General features: G+C 39.5%; 1 protein-coding gene across 2 annotated transcripts in view; it reads right to left on the bottom strand.

The window, feature by feature from the left end:
* Positions 1 to 25,408, bottom strand: part of PCCA (propionyl-CoA carboxylase subunit alpha) — a 281,303-nt gene that overhangs the window by 73,055 nt on the left and 182,840 nt on the right. The window lies entirely within an intron of this gene.

The following is a 25,408-nucleotide window of genomic DNA, read 5'->3' as shown; positions in this document are numbered from 1 at the left end:
AGCCATCCAACTTTTAAACCTATCTGGACATGCTACATTTACTGCAATTAGACAAGTAATGCATATAAATTCCAGTGACACCTTGCAACCCACACAACAGGGCTTGCATATAATATTCTCTCCAAGGACCAAGGAAGAACTTTTCCTATGCTCCTAATGAAGGGTTTTGCATTGTTATCTTAATTAATATGAGGCAGTAATTAATTCTTCAGTGTTTTTCCTCAAAGTCTAGAAAAACTTAGTGAATTCTGTCATGTTTTCTTCCAATCTACAGCTGATCAGAGGAATACAATTTCTGACATGAATGTAAATGTTTATCCAGAATTTTTTTTAAATAATCCCATAATCTTTATACAAAAATATTTCTCGGTGCAGAGCAAAAATCTTGAATTCTGAAGAAAGTGTAGATCAGAGTAGCTGTAATGACACTTCTGTCATTCTTATACTGTATAATACTGTTTAAAAACAACCATCACATTCAACATCAAGAGCCTCAGAGGTTATGGAAAAAATTATGATACATGGGGTAATATAATTAATTATTCATATTTATGGCATGTTTTGAACACTCATCATGCTACAGAAGGTAGGTAAATATGATTTCATGTATATATTTTACAATAACTGGAAGAAAAAAAATGGTTGACTGACTGCCGTCCTCTCTCAAAATCTCCACAATATTTTCAATCAGTAAATTACAGACAATATTGACACAAATATTGCATATATTTGCAGTAAACTAGAGGAAAATCACTGCGTTTAGAATAAAAGCTGAGCCCACATTTTGCAAAATAGAACTTATAAAGCCTACTTTTTTAGATCTCAGACTAATCATTACTTCATTTTAAAATAAGAACATGGAACTGTAATCTTAGTATAACTTAAAAGAAATCCGTAACACAGAAATGCAGAGGAGCAATGTGTAATTTGATAATTTTATTTCAGTTAAGAAGAGAAAGCTCTGGCTTAAAAAACTGTAATTTTATAGATTTTAGAACACAAAACATGTCTTTTAGTGATACAATCTACTCAATTTCTACAGGCTTCAACTATAAATAAAGTTACATGTAAAAAACATGAAGAAAAACAAGTCATTTGTAATGGTTCACCAACAGGCCAGATTAGCTGGCATGCTTCAGGTACTTTACACTGCTCCAGTGATGCAAACCAGCTATAAAACTGGCTTGAGTTAAACCAGACCTGCAGCTGGTTTGCATTGCCAGAGCACTGCAAAGCAGCTGGAAAACGCCAGTGAACCCAGTCTGCTCTCAGCAAACCTGAATCAGCAAATACTGTCTTTATTAAGAACAGCAGACACCTCTGAAAATGACTTTCCAAATGGAGAAAAGGAAATCCGGTGCTCTGTCTCATCTCTCTCTGATCAGCAACTGAACTTTGGTAAGGCAGTTATTTTAAAAGCTGTCTGTCACTATTGTGATAACCAAAGAAAGCCTGTCTGCACCAGAGCCTGGGTCTGAAAACATCATTTACTGTGTTTCTCCAGGGAAGGAGGGGAGATGGCATGAAAGCACACCAGGCCACTGGCCACCAAAGAAACTTCAACTTTACAGTGTGCTTGTTGCACTGTGGGATTTACACACAGCCTTGCAGAAAATCCACAGGCATTACCTCTAGTCCTAGTGAAGGGTGCTCCAGTCGCACGATGTAAGTTGATACCACCACAACAAACTCAATTTAATCATGAGCTCTTTTGTCACTGTACAGATGAACAAAAGGAAGCCAAGTGTGTCACAGTGGTAAACGACCTGTTTAAAGACCCTCGCAAGGGTCTGTACAAGTCTAGCCATCATTGCTTCCAGATTATTTCAGTATCAAAAAAAATTACGGTGGAAAACACCCTGACAGAAGAGACACAAACAGTCAGGTGGCAGGTCTAAACAAATCATGGCATTCTAGGAACACTACAGCTGTTTATGTGCAACAGAAAAACCAGCAGACAATAGAATCATAGAATCACTAAGGTTGGAAAAGACCTTTAAGATCATTGAATCCAACCATTTACCCTACTCCACGAAGTCCAGCACTAAGCCATATTCCCAAGCACCACCTCTAGATGACTTTTAAACACATCCAGGGATGGTGACTCAACCACCTCCCTGGGCAGCATGTTCCAAGGTCTGACAACCTTCTCAGTGAAAAAATTCTTCCTAATGTCTAGTCCAAACCTCCCGTGGCACAGCTTGAGGCCATTTCCTCTTGTTCTATCACCAGTTACTTGTGAGAAGAGACCAGTGCCTACCTCTTTATAACCTCCTTTCAGGCAGTTGTAGAGGGTGATGAGGTCTCCCCTCAGCCTCCTTTTCTTCAGACTAAATAGCCCCGGTTCCCTCAGCCACTCCTCATAAGACTTGTTCTCAAGGCCTTTCAGGAGCTTCACCGCCCTTCTTTGGACATGCTCCAGCACCTCAAGTCTCTCTGTGGAGCCCCCCACCCTCAGGCAGACCAACACTCCCTCCCATCTTGGTGTCATATATTGTGTCTACCATGATTTCCCCATTAAGAAAGAATAAAGACAAGGACCGGAAGGGAAGTGTTATCTGAACTAATGTGTACCCCAGTAATCTGTAACAGTCTTCTCACAGAATGGAGCTACAGGCTCTTGGGTGCTTTCACCCGGAGCTCACCACTATATGTGCAACTGAAGGAGATGATGTGAAGCCAAGAGGATCCAAAGGAAGTTGGCCCTAATTGGTAAGACAATAAAGCCAGGAGGTCAAGCCACCGGACAAAATGAACAAAGATGGAGGATATGAGATTTACTAGATAGTGAGTATATTACTTTCCCTACAAATGAGGGGAAAGTGGGGGGGAACAAACAAATGGGGGCTGAAATCAAACCAATGTTTTACCTAACAAAGGAAATCTTCCTTGTGCAGCTCAACAGTCAATGGCCAAGCAAGGTTAGTTGGTGAAGGCAGGGGAATAGATAAGATGTTCAAAGAACTTTTCAGAATTCTGTTTGCCTTCATTCCTCCTCTCGCAATGGATATGATATTAGAACCTAACAAATACTGCAATAAAATCAGAGCCTTTTTGCTTTAGCCTTGGGAGGGGTGAAGGGAGACATAAGGATAACTAATGAAAGAGTTACAGTGACTCTTTCCTGTTTTATTTTGCTTCTGTGCTCACACAACAGCCAGGAAACAATCTCACAACGGATAATACCACTGTAGGGAGGAATCCCAGTCAAATCTCTCATGCAGTGGGCTACACTGTGCTTTATACCACTGCTATATAGTCTAGCTTTATCCTCATTGACCCAGTTCCAAGTGCGTGCACATGAGTGTATGCACACATATGTACATGGTTGTTTAAACCATTGCTACACTACATCAGTGTGGTGTGGTGGCAGTGGTTTTTCTTTATTATTATTTTTATTTTAAATAGGATTATCCCCCTGTAAAGGGCAAAAAAATATCAAAGCAGCCATGGTCTTCCTTTACAATTATTTCCAATTCAAAAGCTGTTGTAAATGAGGTCTCAGAAAGAAGAATGACAAGTCCAAGACACAATGCTAGAAAAAGGTCAACAGCTTACTCTACTGTCACAACTTTGCAGATTTCTGCTGGCATGCACCTGAACTACTTAAGTAGCAGCCCCTTCACCTCTTGTGGACTGAGTTCCTGATGTTCAGTATGATAGGTACCAGGTAACCAATAGTGCAAAGAGAAGCAAAGCATAATCTGCATTCAGTTTCCTTCAGAAAATATAATTTGGCATTCTATATGCATGTCAGGCAATTAAAGGAGGCAGCACGAGCCTGAGTGTTATAGCTCTGTTAATTTACTAATGCAGTCTCACATACATCTGGCACATGTCACTTCTTTTCTCCTGGAAATGAAGGTGGTTTTCCAGGAGACTGGAGGGCAGCTCGAGCAGTTGTTTCCTGCCTGATGCTTCAAAATACTATGCCTGAAGTTCCTCATGCCATTTTTTAGTCTGACTAACTTAAGTCTGCTGACTTAATCCCATGGTTCCAATTTTCCTCACAGCATGGAGTTTAACTTGACTTTAACTTGCTGTTTTTAATTCCTGGCCTAGACAGTCCTAGCCATAAACTGCTGGGTAATTTCACCCCTACCCTGATTCCTTACATCCCTTAATTCTACTTCTTGCTATAGAAAAAGTGATGGCCTTCCCTAGTTGAACAGATCAACCAAAAGACAAGTCAACTTCTGCAGACCTGCTTTGCTGAAATCTTCCCCTGATCAAGACAGCTACTTGTCAAGATGTTACCTCTTAGGAAAACACACTACTATTCACAGGAGATTTACGAATATTCAGTGTCATAGGTTCCAATCCCTTCAACTGCTATTTAGTTGCAAATCTAAGGCACATCCAGTGGATAGCAAGGACTCTACAAGCTGAAACCTTAAAATCATCCTGCAAGGAAGGAAAAATGGTAGCAAGCATTGCTGCTGTAAATGTGAGGCAGCATACACATTTGAGGACTTCCCTCAAGCCTACACAAAGCAAAGATGTCCTCTCTCTGGGAAAAGAAACTGTCTCAGGCAGAAGCTTCTTCACCTCCATTCCTGCTAAACACCACCCACCAATTGTGTCAAAATAGCAAGGAAATTCTCTTCATTTTCAAGAGACAGGTAATGGCTAAGCATTGCTTCTTGTGCAGAAGAGGGGATGGGCAGAGAACTCGTAGCACAGTGTGGCAATAGAAAGTAGGTCCAGCTGCAGGCAGCAGTATCCAGTAACAGTCTGCAGTGACCTCACGCTAAGCCAAACTGAGTTGAACAAAGCGGTTTTTGGTTCCCAAATGGTTTTCACAAAATTCCTGAAATTCTCCTCTAATCTACTGTCCAGCTAATGGAGAAGCACCTAGAACAGAAAAGGCACATGAAAACTGTCCTGTGCCAAAGCTATTGTCTCTTACCTTTTGCAGTCCCGTGTAGTTTTAGGAATGAAAACAAAGTCTTTATGGGGTTGAAGAGGCTAAAGGCTTCCTTTAGAAGCATAACAGGTGAAACTCCAGGCATTTTGTAAAATATTTTGCTAGTCCTCAATGTATAAAACACCTCCTCCCCAGTCAGCAGGAGCGATCAAACACTATCTTGCATCTCTCTGTATATTCCCAAAGCTAATAACCACAACACACTTCCTTATCACGAAAATTACCAGCCATCTGGAGGTTGCAAGGATTTGTGGTCTTTTGCAGAGTTGTCTTAGCAATTATTGTGTCTTCCTACACAATTTTCTCAAGCTCCCACACACCGCCTTTAAGTACCTTGAATAAAAAGGGAGTTATATCTGCCACATTAGGAAATAGTATCAACCAAATAGTACTTCCCATGTTGTAATAAACACATAAACACAAAGAAACCCATAAAGACTTCCCATGTGGGCAGCTCTTTTTAGTTAAGCTCCTTTTTCTTGTATATGGCTTTTCTCCTTTTCTTTGGACCATATTCGCCAGCGCCCCAGGTGTGAATACCCATAAAGAGTTTGACATTTTTCAGGGTGATGTCCTGGAAGAGACTCTTGTCAAGTTTACAGATGGCACAAAACTGGGGCAAACAGTTAATACACTCTAGGGTAGAGCTGCCATTCAGGGCGAGTCTAGACAGGCAAGAGGAAGTGGCTAATAGAAACTTCATGAAATTCCAAAACAAATTTTCAAGTGCAGCGTGTAGGAATCAAGAGCCCACTGGAACAATACAACCTGGGACCTGACTGGCTGGGGAGCAGCACTATGGAGAAGGTCTTGGAGATGTGGGTGTACATGTCAGCTGGACATGAATGAGTCAGCAGCAGAGGTGGCTAAAAGCATCCTGTGCTCTGTTAACAAAAGTATAGTCTGCTGATAGAGGGAAATGATTAACCCCCTATACTCAAAACTCAGACCAGGTCTTGACACTGTTCCACAAGGAAGACATTGACTTAGCTTAGTTATACAAAGTTCCCATTAGCCAGGTCCTCTTGCCTGTCTAGGTCCCACAGGGTGGCAGCATTGCCCTTGACTGTATTGAGTAGCTTCCCCAATTCTATGTCTTCTGTAAATTTTATGAATGTGCACTCCCATTGCCTCCTCCAGATCATTGGTAAGCTTGTTGAACAGAACTGGTCACCATTACAGACACATTACAGACCCTTGGTGACCTCTAAGGAGAATACGATTCATTACCCATGACACACTGAGTCTGAACACTCAACTGGCTTTTTATCTATCTTATTGTGAGAGATGGTGTCAGAAGACTTACCAAATCAAGGTAAATGACATTCACTGGTCTCCTCTGGTCTACAAATCCTGACAATTTTAAATAGAAGGTTGTCAGGTTTATCAACCCTCAGTAAATTCATGCTGACTGTTCCCTATCACCTTCTTTATTTGCACCAAGCAGACTCACTTTATGAACTTCACAGGGATTGGTTGAACTTCCCTGGCTGACCAGCCTGAAGTTTCATGAGGTTTGCTTTTGGCCTCTTCTGAAGACTGGTGCAACATTTGCTTTCCTCTAGTAATGAGGGACCTCCTTCAACCTTTATGACCTTTCAAAGGTATAGACTACAGTCTTGCTACCACATCAATCAGCTCTCTTAGCACTCTTGGATGCAGTCTGTCTGGTCCCATGGATTTTCATGTGTTGAACTCTCCTAGTTGTGGATTTGACCTACATCTACCTCCCTCCTGAACTCTTCCACTAATAAGAGAGAGCTGGGAGACCTTGTTGGTGAAGACAAAGCAAAGAAGACATCAGTTGTCTGAAGCTTATCTGTGTCTGCTCTTACCAAGTAATTTATGATCTCTTTGTTGATGCAGCATTTTCCCTTTTCAGCTTTTTATTACTAATGCACCAGTAGAAGCTCTTGTTGTTCCTAACATTCCTTGCAACTGTCAAGGTAAGCTTTGGCTTTCCTAACAGTACCCCTCCGAGCCCAGACAATTTTCCTAAATTCCTCCTTTGTATCCTGTCCCTGATTCCACCTCTCGAATGCTGTCTTTTTGCACTGGAGCTCTGCCATTACACGTGTTCTTAATAAAAGCAGTTTTACCCATGAAAGTGCTTCGTTTCCTGAGCATTCTTGCGCTTGGACGATTGTGTCCTTAAAGACCTGTCAATTTTTCTAAGCTCTTAAACTCTTGAGAGCTGTCTCCCATGAAACTTCCCCTACCTGCTAAATAAATAAAGGCTAAGTCGAAGTCCACTAGCCTGAAGTTTGGCATCTGCACCCTGCTAATCTTGTTCCTCATTCCCTTCAGGATCCTGAAGGCCAGCCATTTATTTCATGGTTGCCACAGCAAAGGCTGTCGTTGATTATCATGTCTTCAACTGGTTCTTCCTTAATAGTGAATAGCAGATCCCACTGTGTCAATACCAGTTCACTCATCCATTACCAGTGTCAACCAGTTATCCCAAACACCCTTCAGAAATCTCCCTCCTTGCAACCCACCACGTTGCCCTTCCAGACAATGTCACGGTCCCCTATGAGGACCACATTCTGTGACACAGAGATTTCCTCTGGTTGTTTATAGATGTCTTAGTCTACTTCCTCACCTAGACCAAGCAGTCTGTAACATGCTCCTACCATGCTATTTTACGTGTTTGAAATTTTTCAAGTCAGTAGCCTTCACCTGCCCAAGTGATTTCACAGCCTGGATACCTGGCTTTCAGCTTCTCTGCAGGCACAGAACAATTTCCTCTCTGAAAACCCATAGCAAATCTATAAACACAGGTGATCTTCTCCTCACTCTGGTGAAGGATCCTTCTCGCTCCCAGGCACTAACAATCATATGTCTGCTTCTTAACCTCTACCTGGTCACACCTGCACACAACTCACTTGCTGGTGCTGGTCTTTGTGCTAGCTGTAAGGCATAAACACGCTAGCACACATCTGAAAACACTGACAGGCTTAACATCCACACCAACAACACGCACCTCTTTGCTGCCATCACCACCCTGCCCTTCACACAACACTGTCACTAAATCCCCAATTTTACTCGCATAATTCCCACAGGCTTTTTCAGGGAAATCCACATTGACACCACTTTTCAAGATGACTGGCCTCATCTCAATGAAAAAAAGAATCAAAGCTGAGAATTCCATAAAAAGGCTTTTTTTTTTTTTCATAGATAACAATTTTTTTGTTGTTTTTTTTTGTTTGTTTGTTTTGTTTTGTTTTTGTGGGGTTTTTTTGTTTGTTTTGTTTTTTTTTTATGAGAAAGTCACATGAAGGAACTTGATAGATGGGATGACACTTCCTTTAGCACACTACAATGTCTTGAAAGTTTTGATTATCACAGTTAGCAATGATCTAAAAACCTGCAAGACTAGTTGCCAAAAAAGTGCTTGAAAGAGCAAATAGGACAGAGAGACCCTGTGGTCAACAGTGCAGTGTATCGACAAACTCATTAAAATGTCATAAAAAGAAGTACCCTTAGGACCAGAACAGTGGCTTTCAAACAAAAACTGATTTCACTGATGCTTATATGACAGTCATTTCTTTGATTCAAATTAACCAGTTGTTTTAGCTTACATCTATAGCTTGTAGTTATTGACAATACATTCACAATAGATTAACAGACTGACCTTTTATCTTCTTTTCAGGGACTGTAAGGTTGGCTTTTTGGACTTTTGAAGCAGTTGGCCAGATGCTTTCAAAAGGAAGTTAAAGTATGTGAGTTTAAATCTCATTAAAAAGGCCTCTTTCTTTTTTTTTTTTTTTTTTTTTAAACAAACTTTCCTTTTGTTCATACCAGCACTTACTTTTTTAAAAGACCCCAAGAGAGAGTTCCAATCTACAGATCACTTGTCCTGAAGAAAGCTCTGTTAACTATTTATAGATCATGTCCTTTTGTACCAAACTAGATCAAGCAATTTATTCAGTGCATGACTGCAGGAGAGAAATTCATTTGCTCCAAGTGTCATCAAGGCAGCCTTTTACCTGCTATGAACAAGACCAAAAGATCTGAATTGCTGGGCTTTTACTTCAAATGTACATTTTGACATTGTGTGGGGCGCCGTAATTTCTTTCAAGTTTCCAAAGTATTAAGCACATTCATAGAATGGACAGGCCTTAATCACAAGAAGAGCAAATAGCTCATAACCACCAGAATAAAGCAAACACACGTGCACGCATTCAAATTATCTCTCTTTTCTTTAAAGTAGCACACGTAGTTGCAAATTAGCATTAGCTGCTCTGGTATATCTCAGTTTAGAAATGAGAGCACGCCAACCTAGAGACCAAGGAGAGGAGACACACAACAGGCATCAGCCCCTCCGCTTAAGAAGCAAAATCAAAACAAAACAAGAGAGAGAAGCAATGGCCTTCATCACCTCTAATCAGCAAGTGCTTTCTTTGAGCATTCACCAGGGAAGTGATCCTGTCTGTAAAACCCAGTAGAGGCTATACACAGCAAAAATGCTCCACTGTGGCAAATGCTTTGTTTTATTACTTCAGTTTTCTTTGTCAAGCCATTACTAACATGACCTCTCATATTTGTAATCTGTCAGAGTCCAATAAACTTAAAAAAAAAAAAAAAAGAAATAAAGAAAGGAAAAAAGTGAAAAATACAGTAAGAAAATAAATCAGCTATTAAAAATCATGGACATTTGCTGGCAATAGTTCAGATAGGAAAAGCACAGCTGGCTTGAGGAATATGGGCGTCTATTGTTAAAGGATGAGGAGAAGAAGAAAGAACATGCCTTGCTCTCCTTTTCCAGATGCTTTACCTAGGGTGCCCTGGCTCTGCCTAGCTGGATATGCTCCAACCTGGCTACAGGTATTGCTCCTCGATGGTTAGAAAATTGTGCAGGTGGTTCCAACAGTATTGCTACTGTTACGTGCATACAGGGCACTTTCAAAGTTGCATTGCACTCCAGCTTTCCCTGGCCAACAGGATAATGTGTTTGGGATATTCTTGTTTTCTGTCTTGAAAAGGGGTCTAGCATAGAGCCCAATGACAGAATCAAGGTGATTAAGAGCATTATGCTCAGAGTTATAAATACATCGGTAAAATAAATAGTGAAAAGGTAGACACTGCTGGCTCAGTAGCTTTTGAATCATGATTCATGCCTATATACTGAAATCACTAAGCAAGCCTGATTCCTGAATGACTTTCATCTGCAGAGTTTCCATTATTCTTCTTCAGAGGCACACAGGGATCTCAAGCCCTATCCCACTTGACAGTATAAATTCTCAGAGTAAAATGACTTTATCATACCAAAGTGTCACTACAAAACATGACAAGACTAAAAGTCATACTACCATTTTAGACAAAAAAATATGTTTTGGAATGTATTTTTTTAAAAGCATTAATCTAATACATATAATCAATTAATGAAAGTTATGCAATAAGGATACACAAGATAAGAACAGGTTATTTATTTATTTATTTGTTTTAAAATACAGAGACCATATCACAAAAAGCTGGATCTCCAGCTTAAGAGATAAGAATTAATGAATCCTGCCTTGACTGCCAAGGTGCTGCTGACAAGTCAAACATAACTCTCAAGTCTTAATTTTTGTTTCCTTAATTGGAAGAGAGGGGTGGGAATTAATAGTGGCTATCGAGGAGCTCCCAATACCCCCAACCCAGATATCTGTTTGAAAAGTTATCATCAGAGAATATAAATTAGGAAGATTATTTTTAAAAGACTACTTGAAGAATAAAAAAGACAGGCAGACCAACATGTGCACACATATCCCCAGCATTTAATAAATAAATAAATAAGTAAATAAATGTTTCTATTGGTCTCCTTTCTGAACTGAGAATTATGCATTAGGTAGACTTCCATGCCTGGTCTAAACAAAACAATCTGAAGAGCATCTAAAATCATGAGGACCATAACCATCAACTGAGAAGTGTTTATTTCACACACCATTTACAAATTGATAACAGAAATTCAACAAAATCAGCAGGCTTCAAAATGGCTAATGAGAAAGAAAAGCATCACTTTATTACACGTGGAAGCCACACTCTACCTCAGCCTAATTACGTAGGTGGTCACACTGGACAGAGTCTGCCACTGATTTAAATTACTTTTCCCATCATACTACTGTGGCCCCTAGGCCTTCTTCTCTTCAAACTAGTGAACAGCTACAATAAGGAACAGTTTAAAAATAAATAAATAATAAAAGTAAAACAATGTATTTGATTTGACATTGTGTAGTGACAAGAAGAAAGTACAGTGGGCAACTGGATATGGATTTCATCCAGCAGTTCCAGCTGGATGCTCTCAGCTGTCACAACAGGATATAGGTCAGCACTACTCCTTTGGATACCCCCAGCCCAAGGTTACTCAACACTTAAACTAAAAGCTTTAGATGCAAAATATCTCCTATTGCATATCTTCCCTAAATTGCCCCGGATGCTTCAGGACAAAAAGTGTATCACAGAATCAAACCTGCTCATTTTTAAAGCCAAATCTATTTTTATATCATCTGTGATCCAACGTGTGCCCTTTAATCAGACAGCCAAAGGCAACACTTCTCTATGCTGTATCAATCCACTGGAGTAAGGAAAAAACCAAAATGGTAGCAGTTAGACTAGGTGTGTAGTTTCCCAAGTACAAGAAAAATAGTAGTTGTAGGAAACTGTATCCTTCTTAAAGTCAGAAGATAAAAAAAATACTTTCATTTTTGAAATAAAAATAAGCACTGAGGAAGAAGAGACTTGATGCAGTAAAAAATACCTGTAAACCTATTTCCATTGTTTGGTTAGTTTCAAAGTTTAATAACTTTCAAATCAAAGCAATTGCTTTCACTGATGACTTTCAAGACGATGATCAGAATTAACAGCAGAATCAGATGCTTCCCAAATCCCGTCCACCACTCCTTGCTAACCAACCACACACTTGAACCATCTCTCTTGGGCATGTATGACCAGCAGCCAGACAAAAATACTCATTTTTATCAAAACACACCAGCCATCTTGCAGGGAAAAGAAAGAACTGTAAGGAATTACCAGGAGTAATAGTAGACATATTCTCTCTTTAGAAACCCTCCTCTAGATTTTACAATAAGCCCAGAAAAGGCAGTAAGAATGTCACTACTCCAGAGCTGTCAGTGATAAACAGAAAAGGGAAGAACACAGGCCAGTGCACAAGAGATAAGGATGCGAGGGTGAAGGGAGGATGCAGGGAGAAGACAAGATCTCACAAGAGTCACAGGCCACTTACAGAAAAGAATACTACAAAGATTTAAAACGTTTCCATAAGCAGAACAAATTAAGTTATACAGCAATGTAAAAAAGATGTTTACATCTAATGATATTTACCTTAGCAGTTAATGGGATTGCATTGTTTATGTTAATAAACTGATTATCATGAACTCTCTCAAAAGGCATAAAAGTACTATTTGTGAACACTCCTCTTCAAATTTAGCATTTCCTCATGGCTCCAGCTACTTACATTTCAATAGGTGACGATGACTTGATACTGACTTTTTACCAGAGTAAGCCCAAATTCACTGTGCTAATAGAACCAATTCAGTAAGAAAAAATATTTTCTTCAAAAATGCCATATAAATTGAATTTGAGTTACTATGTTTGGGGTTGGACAATCTTAATTACATTTTTAGCACATAAAAACTGATATGGAAACTGTTCCACAAGTTGTTTGGAACATTCAGTTTTCCGATCTACGTAAATGTAAGGGAAAAAGTGAAGTGCACACCCTGAAAAAATTTGGCATTAGAGACAGATTACCTACATCCTTTAGCATTAAACAAAGATAATTTCCTCATGAAGTGATTATGATACTGTAACTACAAAATTGCAGTCAGCACCTTCTAAACAACCTCTTTTATTTTAATCACCTATAAATATTCAGACTTTGGGCAAATAAAAAATATACATCTTTGTAACAGTTGTCAACAAGAACAGAATAATTTTTACACTGTCCTAAATAAAACATGCAGATGTCACATATTAAGCTGCATATTTACAACAACACTGAAATTCTGGAGATATGACTTAGATATCAATTAGATACCAGGTTAGAAGAAAACTCCTGGAGATTACAAAACAATCATGAGATCTGCTTCTCAGGCAGCAATTCAAGGGCCATCCTGACACTACATTTTCTATTGCTTTTGCTGGTGTAAATACCATGGGAAACGTACAGACTTCTTTTTTGAAAGTTTTGTCACAAAAGGCTTCTCTTTCTTAGAATCATACTGTGGTGCTATCTCTAAACACATTTTGGGACCTCTCAGAAAACTCCATTAGCATTCCTTAACCTAATTTTTCTATCACCTTTTTCTAAAAACTTAAGATAATTTTAGTCTAATAGCCATCATTTCATACTCCCCAATGTAGCCACAAAACATTAGCAAAATTACAAAGATGGGAAAATGTGGGAATTTTACCTGTGGATCATAATGCTTCCATATCCCAAGCCCTAGCAGTCCCCAGAGGTACTATTGCTTTCCTCCTTTTCCCTAAACATGGGCCCAATTCCTGAGCCCAGTAAACCTGTCTGGGCTCTGTCTAACAGGAAAAGAAAGCTTCCTACATAGTACACAGGGACGCTGTGCATCAGCCTTACCCATGGTTTTGGAAGACAAAATCCTTAATCCTTAAGAGATTCCTTAATCCTAAAGCATTATTAATAGCATTCAGCATGCTTAAAAGCAGTACAATTTCGCACTAACAATAATTCCAGTTTATCCTGTATTTTAAGAACTTTCAAAGTTGCAGAACTTCCCACTGCATGTTACCAGCTGTAGCAAGTAATGAGCTGTGTCAGTAGACACTCCTTTAAGCAAGCTAGTTAACCTAGTGCTGCATGTGCAAAGGGGTCAGCAGATGTGAATGGAAGATTTGGATGGCTTCAAATACTTTAAATAAAATTGTTATCCAGAGCTAAACAATGTTGAATGATGCTAGCACGGCACTTTACCTTCCAAAAGAATCCAATAAGCTTTTGTGAATGCCATTGATAGAACGACACACGACAGTACAAGAGCTATTAGGAAGCTACTTCTTGGAAATGAGTGATAGCACAAATCACAGACAAGCCCCAGTTTTCATACCACCATTAAATACATGTCATTTTCAACTTGCCACTACTTGCACCTCGCGTAACAATTATTCTCAATTTCTTTTCATCTGTCCCATAAAAATGATTGCTTCTGCTTTACTTAATCCTCCACTTACATCAACCCTATTGTTCGTTTCCTTCCCTTTCATCTTCTCCACACTAAATCCCCACATTGCTTTTGATCTAGCTTTTTGTTTCCTTTTTTCCCTTACAGATTCTTCCTGATGAAGAATTTACAGCTATAATGTTCATCTGGCGTACATGGTGATATTTTATTGACTGGCTACTCTATTAGTTCTATATAATGAATGGCATTATACAAAACACAAGATGAGTTGCCTATGCCTGTGTCTTGGATCTTAAAAACTAATTTAGCGGAACTTGAAAAACGCTCCGTTTTATCAGTAAATATTCATATTGAATTATAATTGGAGCAGCATATGCAAGAAGCAGCCAGAGAAAACAAACACTTCCTCCTCACAGTCCAAAGAATCACTCTTTCTCATAGTGGCAGGCCAAGTAAATAGAATAATTATGATTTCCACTGCTGCTAAATAAGAAACAGAAAACCTCTCCAGGAACTGTTTTCTGTGGGTGGAATAAATGTCCACAGAAACAACCTATCCTACATTATGCATCCCTTTAGGACTGGAAAGACTGCAATTAGTGAGGCAGCTGATTTTAGCTGATATAAACTGTAAGTTATAATTTAAATAGATGCTGCATTTATTTTTTAAGAAAAAAAAAAGTAATTCGTTCACACAATCCTTAAAATTTAATGCTAAACATGTGCAAGTTTTATCTTCATAAATTAACAGCAATACCAAGTATATAAACCCCTCAAAAATATTTTACCTACCATACTACTCACTGCAAGATCATATGACCTAAATTAAATATTGTGTTTACTCAGATGTGTAAAAAACAGCCACTAGATAAAATCTCTGAGCAGTCCCAGAAGTACAGCCCAGAGGCTCCTTTTCTTCCAGCCTCACAGCCTGCCTGCAACTATGTGCCTCCTCAGGCATGTGGTCTCTGGCCTTGTAAACCTTGTATTCCTCACTGCACCAGTAGAGCTTCAACAAAAGAAGGGCTTTAATTGCTCCCCACTACATCAGACCAGCAGAAGGCAGAGGGGCTGCCAGCTCTCATGCTGACCTCTATGCTAATACTGCTTGTTAGTCCACAGGTGGCACTGCCGGTGTACGACCTTCCAAGGAGGCAGGTGCAGAAACACCCAAACCATCCCGTGTCAACAGCAACAGGCAAGAAGTGATGCCAACGCTTCAGCTCGGGGAAGATACTGGAAACTCCAGGCATGTGCACGTACAAACCCTCTACACAGTTTTACTGCCAAAAAATATAAAGCGCCTGAAGTCTTTCAGATACGTTCAGGGTTAATCCTGGATTTTGATGAGGCCACCTCAGGAATTAAAGACCAACGTGCCACCCACACAAAACACTAAGTTCTACAGACCTAGGCTGCACAGGGATATGCACAGTGAATAATTTCTGATGTTTCTCATCACACTGTCACCTAAGATCAAGGCAATACTGGACAAGTTTAGAGAAGTAAGCTCAACCATCCTCCCTCTGTCCCACCTACCAGCTGGGGATAGTCAAATGTTCCTTCTTTAAGGAAAACTGAGAAATACTTCACTAAGGGGAAAAGATACAAAATCCAGGTTTTTAGGTCTCCTTACCTTTTATTTTACTTGCTAGGGTTATTTTCATTAAAATAGGCCAAGTGCCTCTGCACTTGGGACTGGAGAAGCAGAAGAGTGTAATTTGTGATGGGTAAATGGAAACTATGTTGTCTTTCCAGTCTGTGGATGGTAGAATGGAAAACTTAAGTATCCCTAAACTTCTTGATTTATATTAAGAAACAATAACTAACAATAAAAATCCTTCAGCACAAACAACTGAGGTTGACAAGTCTATTTTTTCTACTATTATGAAAACGCCGGAAACAACACTTTTCTGTATACCTATCTACAGGAATTCTAAAAGCAACTGTACTCATTGCTACCAGCCATGAGAACTGACACACATACACACCTTTGTCAGTTTACAGGTGAAGTATCTAGGAAAGGTCAAAATACCAAAAACAATCAACAAGACCAGCTGCCAAAGCCCTAAATGCATAATGAAATGGTAAAATTTTAACACTGAATTTTTATAACTACAAAATGATGACACAATAAAGCAAAACAGATACATTTTATGTATTGATTTTCTCATTAGTCATGAAAATTTCTTGGCACATTCCTGAATAATAATTCTATGATAACTGAATTCAGACAGGCTCATTCTGTGACAAACACCCAATGAGCTACAGCAGCCATCATTTGAGTTTACTGTTGTTAACTCATGTTCTCTACACAGAATTATCTCAACTTTGTCCACAAAGACAGTTTAAAATCTGAGATTTTTTAAATTTTTTTTTAAGAAAGCCCTTTATTTTGCATTACAGCACCAACTGACTACAAAAATAATCAAAGCTTGTTAACATACATATAAAATGTAATTATCTGGCTGTGCATTGATCTTCACTGTAGGGAGTTTCCTTGTTACAACCACAACAAAGGTGGTGTCTAATGATAGTAATGGCAAGTAGGACTGGGAAAATGAATATTCAGAATTATATGATTAATGAAAAGAAACTCTTGAAATCCCTGGAGCATGACAAACTTTCTATCCAAGAAACTGCCAGTTAGTGCATTAAGTTTACATGTCTCCTGTTTGTTAATAACTGCAATATTTTACCATTTTGTAACTTTGCACATCTTTTTATAGGAATCTAGTATCTTCCTGCCCGTGAAGTGGGGACTGTTTGGGTTGAATTAGCTTTGGTGCCATTAAGAGTGAGGCTCTGGACGTCAGTATCTTCTGATACAAAGAATTTCAGCCACCTTCTCATACACTTTTTCTCTGCATAGCCAAATAATGTAAAACAAAGAGGGATCTCTTAAAATTCTCAAATTCTTTCAAGGTTTCAACCCATTACATTACTTGCTAGTTAGAAAAAAATCACAACATAGATACGTTAGTATCACATTTCATATCAAATATGTGCCAGTTTTTCTTCTTCATGCACTTTGTTTCCAGATAAAAAAATAGCAGAACTGTCTTAAAAGCAATAAAAACTGGATACACTTTCAGTACAGATACATATTCTGAAGGTATTAGTTCTGTTAATAAAGCTCAAACGTGCAAAATCCTCCTTACCATCACAATAGGTAGAAAGGAATGTTTTGCCTTCAGAAGCAGAGAAATACTGGCTAAAGCAGCTCAACTAGGCAGAAAACAGAGGTCTGAAGAACTTTACTCAACGAGTTAAGCTAGCTGTGAGTTAGGAGAATGTAAAGACGGAGTCATATCAATGGCTTAAATGCTTTTAGTTCACCTGTTGCTGTGACATTGACGTGAGGAAACGAGGACTATTTGGAAATAATCAATCCTTTTACGTAATTGCAAACTCTGTATGGCAAAACACAGCCTTTCATTATTTTTTTTTTTCTTAAGGAGAATGGTGCTTTGTTATAGGGCTAAAAAAGAATCTATGTTTTAATGAGTTTGCTCTCTGTAGGACCAACGCAGTCAAATACAGTTGAAATGAGACTTGCATCAACAGATGTCTGCTAGGATATAAGCTAGAGTAGGTTAGTTCTACTTTAAGTTTAGGCAGTCACAAAACTACAGTTGCAGTTTTAGGAGAAAACATTTGTTGGTCTTACGAGTTGTTGTCAGAATTACAGCAGCTACAGGGACAGGAAAAGACAGTGTCCCTATTGTCAAAGAGTAAAATTTTACTCCATTGCTCAGATCTTCTATTAGAAAGAAAATAAATTTATTTTATTTTGACCGCAAATGCTTTAACAGTAACTTTCACAGTCACAATACCACTTGCAGTGAAGGAGTCTGCCAACCCTCCATGCTCCTTGAAACAAAGCACTCTCTCTTTTGACAAGCTTCCAAAGGCTTAAGAGTTTCCTGAATGTGGCCACAACACAGTTCAAGTCCCCTTAATCCAGGTTCCCAGGCCAAATGGACCCCGGACCGAGAGATCTGCCTGCTTCTGGTGGGAACAGTTCACAGACTTCTCTCTAAGAGAAGGTACCTTTTGTCCTTGAAAGGACATGACTGTGTCATTTACACAAATGCTGCTGCTGTGTTTTCAATCACGTTAAGAGTATACTTCCCCTCAAAAATACATTTTGAGACTTGATAATAACAGTGTGGTATCCTTCAACCAAAACCAGGTAAAGCTCCCTTTCTGATCTGGCATGAACCACACATTCTGCATAGGGTTGTCTGCTGGCCTGGTCCCCAACAGACACTACCCACAAGCAATTTAAAATATTAAAATGGACTTTCTCTTCTTTGTCATTCAGAAATTTGGGGAGTACTGAAAAAGATGGTACCTCGTGCATGTTTTAACTAAGGTAGGCATTGTATATACGCTTCAATATGGAATTACACAGTTCCAACAAGACCTTACATGTTGAAGCACTTAGGGAAAAAGACAGTTTTCTTCTGTGTCGAGAAACTTTGGGCAGGCTTTTCCTACAAGAAAAGAACACTTCTGATCCATGAAGGAACAAGTGCCAATCAACAGTTCCTCAGTGAGAAGAGAAAGACTTCAGTGTCCTTAGAATCCTTTTACCAAAGAGCAAACAATGACAAATTAAAAGACCATTTAAATACTTATCACACAACTAAAACCTGTTTCCAGTATAATGGGTAACAAACTTATAAAGCTGCATGTACCATGAAGTTTCTGTAACAGTGCACGAATTTGAGCTTTCTACGATCCTAATAAGCCACTTAATCGTATTAGAGCTGATACCTAAACTGTCAATAGCCCACATCTATAAAAGTCCCATTTCCTGTCATGCAACATACTGCAGACGGATTTAATAAAACCATATTATTACCCTTGAATTTACAGAAAAAAAACCCACACCAAAACAAAACAAAACAAACAAACAAACAAACTCAAGCCCAGAACAATAAGAAATTTTATATATTATCCCTAGAGCGTTGAAAAGATCACCTCTTTGGAAAAAAGACTTCCTTCAACCATCAATATTAGTCCAAGTATTTCTTAGCCTTGGATGCATGCAATCAAACAGAGATTATCCATACTATTTTACATATAGATGCCTTACAATGGAACAATGAGAAAAAACATCCTAGTTTTCCACAGCAGACTGTGCTAAGGATAGTTTCCATATAAGTTAAAGGAAGGCATGCAACACAGGGCAGAATTCCTACAGCACTAAGTTCAAGGTTATCTAAACCCAAGAGACTGTTTACACAAAACGTATTTCCTTAGAAAGGCAAAAAGGTGCAACCAGGGAAAGAAGAAAGAAAAGAACACAAAAAATCACAGTTCTCCCTGTTTGAGAGATTTAAGATACTATGAAACAGTAATAATACTATGTTTTTTTAATAGTGTAATAAGATATGATTTAAAAGGATGAATACATCTATACAAGTGTGCACTTAAACACATATACCAAAAATTTAATGTGTGGATATCCATGTAAAAATCATACAAGAAGAACCAGCATACAACACCGGCACAAAGAGATCCCTGCCATTCCTCTCTTGCAAATCACATATCTTTATCATCAGCAAAATACTGTATGACAATATTTAGAAGAAACCAGACAACTCAATCATGCCCTAATGACCACTACATATGGAAACTATCCATTAAAAGAGTCCTTATCTACATAACCCATTTCATTTCTTCAAATTAAATGTTGCAAACCAAGATGGCTATTGCACAGGTAAAGACCACTCACAGATGTGCACCATAAAGTCATATTGAAGCTGCATGTAGAACTCTCCTTGTGTGTGTTTGCCTTAGTAAAAAATAATGAACATACTTTTCATAAATAAGTTATATGAAAAGTGTTATAATATAAACTCTGTATTTACAATATCCTTAAACTTGGGAATATAAACTTTATCTTCATTTAGCTCTCCCTTACATTAATTGTTTCTAAAAGGAAGTATTACCAGTTAAATGAATGTGTCTATTTTTTTGCTTAAGCCGAACAAATATTTAAAGCTTTCAGTGAGAGAGGGTAACCGACTAGCACATGGTACTGGCACTATGGGAGTCATTCAACGTATAAAGGGCAGCATGGAAAAAAAAATTATCAAGATACTTGTTGGGGAAGATGACAAATGGCAATAAAGGCTGGCAAACTCAGCTGGAGATAAAGGGTACCTCACAGGTGAAAGGCTTAGACATCTCTTTTCTTCCCAATGTTAATTAATCTTCTACGTGCTTTGCACAGATCAGTTTTTAATGTCATTACTTAACAGGAAGAAGTTTTAACATAGCAACATCTAGTCAGAGATTATTCCAAGTCATGAAACTATATCTAAATATTATTGTTCCCAAAGTTACCTGTGCTTTTTCTTTATTCTTCAAACATTCCTTAGGTTTAAGACCAAATTGCAAAATTTGCATTGAGCTTTTTTCAGTACTGGCACCAATTAACAGGCACTGCTGGAGCACTATGTCTCAGTTCAAACACAATGCAGGGTAGTGTTGTTTTAACAAAAAAAACAACCTACCACAACAATAGTTTAATTGAAAACTTCAAAGTGTCATGTGGATTAAATAATTTCTTGATTTAATATTTTAAAGAGATAATTAGGCCTAAATGAGGCAGAAAATACAACATTATCAGATTTTGAAGAAACAACATGTCAGCCAATGCTGTTTTTAATTCTGATCTAGAAAGGATGAATAATATGTGCTTTAAAATTTTATGTACTGATATATGCTGGTAACTAGGAAAGCATACATCACAATCCAAAGGCCAAATTAGAATCTATACTCTGAAGTAATTACATTTGTTAATCACTCCAGCTAACTGTACCAGAAGTGAACTTGTTAAAATTATAAGCTAATGAAAACCATTAAAAAAATTTCAGCTGAAGAATAAAAAACAAAGGAGCACATATCCACAGAAAGGTCTAAGCAGATCTAGTAGAGCAGTTTAATAGTTCCAAATGACTGAGAGATGCCAGACTTATGTGTAACACCAAACATACTTCCTACTGCCATTTTCAAAATAATTTCCCACCTATTCTGGAAAGCATTACTAATGTTGAACTTTCTGGGGCACACCCTTAGCTATTGAAACAGCTTCTGTTGAGAATGTGAATTGTTCACAGAATCGTCATGGTTGGAAAGGACCTCTGAGATCACTGAGTCTAACCATCAACACAAAAAAACCCAAACAAACCCAAACAATCACACACACTCCACTAAAAACACCCACAAAAACCCCCACGACCTCAGCCTACAGCACGTCCTGAAGTGCCACATCTACATGTTTCCTGAACACCTCCAGGGATGGTGACTCCACCACCTCCCTGGGCAGCCTGTTTCAATGCCTCACCACTGGTTCAGTAAAGAAAGTTTTCCTAATATCCAACCTAAACCTTCCCTGGTACAACTTAAACCCATTTCCTCTTGTCCTGTCACTAGTTACCTGGGAGAAGAGACCACCACTGGCCTCCCTACAGCCTCCCTTCAGGTAGTTGTAGAGAGCAGTAAGATCTCCCCTGAGCCTTCTCTTCTTCAGACTAAACAACCCCAGTTCCCTCAGCCTATCCTCATATGACATGCCCTCCAAACCCCTCACCAGCCTTGTTGTTCTTCTCTGGACATGCTGCAGGACCTCAATGTCTTTCTTACTGTGGTGCCCAGAACTGAACACAGTACTCAGGCTGTGGCCTCACCAGGGCCAAGTACAGGGGCACAGTCACTTCCCTACTCCTGCTGGACACACTGGTTTTTTGTTTGGTTGTTGGTTTTTTTTCCCAAGCCTGTAGCGTTGCTTGGGGTTATTGTGACCCAAGTGCAGAACTCGGCACTTGGTCTTGTTAAACCTCATCCCACCGATCTAACCTGTCCAGATCTCTCTGCACAGCCATCCTACCCTCAAGCAGATCAACATTCCTGCTCAATTTAGTGTCATCTGCAAACTTGCTGAGAGTGCACTCAATCCCCTCATCCAGGTAATTGATAAATATGTTGAACAAAACTGTCCCCAAAACAGCACCCTGAGGGACACCACTGGTGACCGGCTGCCAACTAGACTTTTCCCCATTTACCACAACTCCCTGGGCCTGGCCATCCAGCCAGTTTTTCACCCAGTGAAGAGTACACCTGTCTATGCTGTGATTTGCCAGCTTGGGAGAAAGTGTCAAAGGCCCTACCAAAGTCTAGGCAGACAACATCTACAGCGTTCCCCTCTTTCAACAGGCGTATCACATGGTCCCAGTAAGAGATCAGGTTGATCAAGCAAGGCCTTCCTTTCATAAACCCATGCTGGCTGGCCGTGATCCCATGGCTGCCGTGCACCTGACGTGTGAGCTCACTCAAAATGAGCCTTGCCATGACCTTTCCCAGTACTAAGGTCAGGCTGTCAGGCCTGTAGTTCCCCGGATCTTCCTGCCAACCCTTCCTGTAGATGGGTGTCACCTTTACCAGCCTCCAGTTATCTGGGATCTCCCCCATTGACCAGGATTGTTGATAATGGTGGAGAGAGGCTTAGCAAGCTCCCCTGCCAGCTCCCTCAGGACTCTAGGGTGGATCCCATCAGGCCCCACAGACTTGTCTGTGTGCAGGTGCAGAAGCAGATCGTTAACTACTTCTTCCTGGATTGTGGGGCAGTTGTTTTGCTTCCCATCCTTGTCTTTCAGCTCAGGAGGCTGAACACCTTGGGGTATTCAACAGATTCAAAAGGCCTCACACAGTTTGCTCCTAAAAGCATCTATTCTTAAGGCCATCTAGCACTTCAGTTGTTACAAGAACATTTTTACAAAGCGAAACCATGTATAGTGAGAATTGTGATTTGTGGCATAAATTATAATCAACCAAGTAATGAGTATTCACACTCTGCAGAGTCAGCCTGAGCAACTTTGAATCACCTTTGCTTCAGTTCGGATTGCAGATGTATCCAGCATAATGGGCCAACATGATCTGATCTCACCACAGACTTTGGCTGGGTAGATTGACGTATTGGTTGTAACTGACCATGACCATCCCTTGGCCCTTTCCCCTCCATTGCTATTAACTCTCCTATTTCAGAAAGTTTTCTTTGCCAAGGCCAGAAGAAATCCATTAGCTATCTAAGGGAGAGGGTCTATTTGTCACTGTTTTATGTTAAGAGTCGCTGCTGCTGCATTCTATTCTTGCTGGTTTTGTTCTCAGTCTAACTGTTACACAAAGGAGGACCAGGCTCCCAGTTTCTTGAGATTTGGATCTACTATCTATTGCTAACTTTCTCTTCATTTACTGCTGTTATCTTCAAACAACAAAATTTGCCTTCATTCTTGCTTATTGTCTATTAAATGTCTGTGGTCTGGCTGGCTGGGGCTTTGAGCAACCTAATCTAGTGGAAGGTGTCGATGCTTATTGCAGGGGGGTTGGACTAGATGATCTATAAAGATGTTCCCTTCCAACTCAAATCATTCCATGATTCTGTTACGCTAATTGACCATCAATGTAACTTTCCTTTGAGAGTGCAAATGATAAAACTAATATAAAAGACCCTAAACTACTCAAAAGTGTATTCGTTATAAATTAATATGCAAAAGCTCACCATCATCAAAATAAAGATGCTACTTTAACCATATGAACTTGTCGTTAAACTATTTCCCTACTCTCCTATCAGCTAGGAGAAAACACTAAATTAAAACGGGATAAACTGTGCATGCAAACTAGTCTGTTAGCATCAAACAGCTGGGCTTCTCCAACAGTGACAAAGAGGTCACTATGTGAAAATACACAGTGATTACAGCAATAAAGGAAACAGCTGATAGAGGTTAGATGGTGGAAACAAGAGGGCAGCCACAACAGAAAGACAAGGTTGGAATGAAGACAGAAGGAGCACGAGAGAAGCAGAGGAAGAGCCTGCCAAAAGGCATGAGTCTGGGATGCGGAGCTACGGTGTGAGGGGGAAGGGAAGAGCCTTAGTGCCACAATTGGCAAACTCCTCCCATCCTCACACCGCAGTTACAACTCAGATTAACTCTCTTTAGGCTGCACAGTCATTTTGAAGTTATTTCAGAAAGGGGAAATTTCAGAGAGATCTCTGCCGCCATTCCTGACACCAAACAAGAATACATTTTTGGCCACATTACTAAGTTCTCTTGACTTTTCTATGAAAGGCTGCAACATCCCCTTTATGATTTGGAACAGAGACTTGAAAATCTGCCTGGGAACTGAAACTGTTGAGATGCAGCTCTACCATCCTTCTGCAAACTGTGTAACTTTGGACTAGATCTGTAGATCACCAGACTTCACAGCTGCATTTCTAGAAGACACTTTCTTGTATTTAACACATCTGAACCCAGGGCTGAACATGGTTTCCCCTGAAATTATGGGTTTGGATTGCAGAATACCAAGTCAAGTGTAAACCTAATAAAACCGTCACCTCTGTGGTTTCAATGCTTACTCCTGCTAAGGCCAAGCACCAAAGGAAGAAGACTCAGTATAAACAGCCCACAAGCAACAAAACTGAGGGCCCCATGACTAGAGAAGGCAGACTGGAATAAAGATTGGAAGTGTCAGTAAAGGAGGTGAAAAAAAGATAAAGAGGAAAATTTGGAGCAAGCAGTAAGGTGTGGGGGACTCACTGAGCAAGAAAACTAAAAATGGAGAATAGAAATGGAAGTGGTAACAGAAAGACATGAAACCTAATTAAGAGAATGAAAGAGATGGAAGCGCACACTGCTTGTGCAGGGAAGAAGGGGCTAGAAGCATAGGATGAAGGAAGGCAGAAATATCTAAGGAATCAGAAAGTTATGTTAGAAAAAGGACTATCCAGACAAATAGTAAGGTAGAAAAAAATGGGACAAGCAAAAACAATACTGAGGCCCTGGGAAAGTAAAATGGAAACAAGGACCAATGCATGGATGATAGCCTGGAGGCCTACAGAGCAGCACACAGCTACACGGGAGAAGGTCCTGCAGAAGAGAGCCAAGACTGATTGCTAAGTTATGAGAAAGTCCAAAGGGGAGACTCAGACTGGCCAGACAATGAGCATAACAGAGAGAGCTCTCTCTCTCACACACACACAGAGTTGATAAATTCAGACACAACTTTATGTGAATGTGAACATTAAGAACTGATGGAAGTTTGAGATATGAAGCACTACCTGGCTTCATCTCCTTTGCATACATATTTTAAGCAGATTCAAATGCTGTGTGCACATTACTGAGCAATACTCATTAACGACACTAGCCTTCAAATTGTTCATGTAGGCTTACTGCATGCTACTCAAGCCTTAGACCACAGACAGTATTGTTTTTTTCATCATCCTTCTCACATCTCTCTTAGTTCACAGTATTTC

The sequence above is a fragment of the Apus apus genome, chromosome 1 (genome assembly GCF_020740795.1).
Source record: "Apus apus isolate bApuApu2 chromosome 1, bApuApu2.pri.cur, whole genome shotgun sequence".
Taxonomy (NCBI): Eukaryota; Metazoa; Chordata; class Aves; order Apodiformes; family Apodidae; genus Apus; species Apus apus.
Note: the sequence above shows the minus strand (reverse complement) of the source record. Positions and strands in the feature narration are given on the sequence as shown.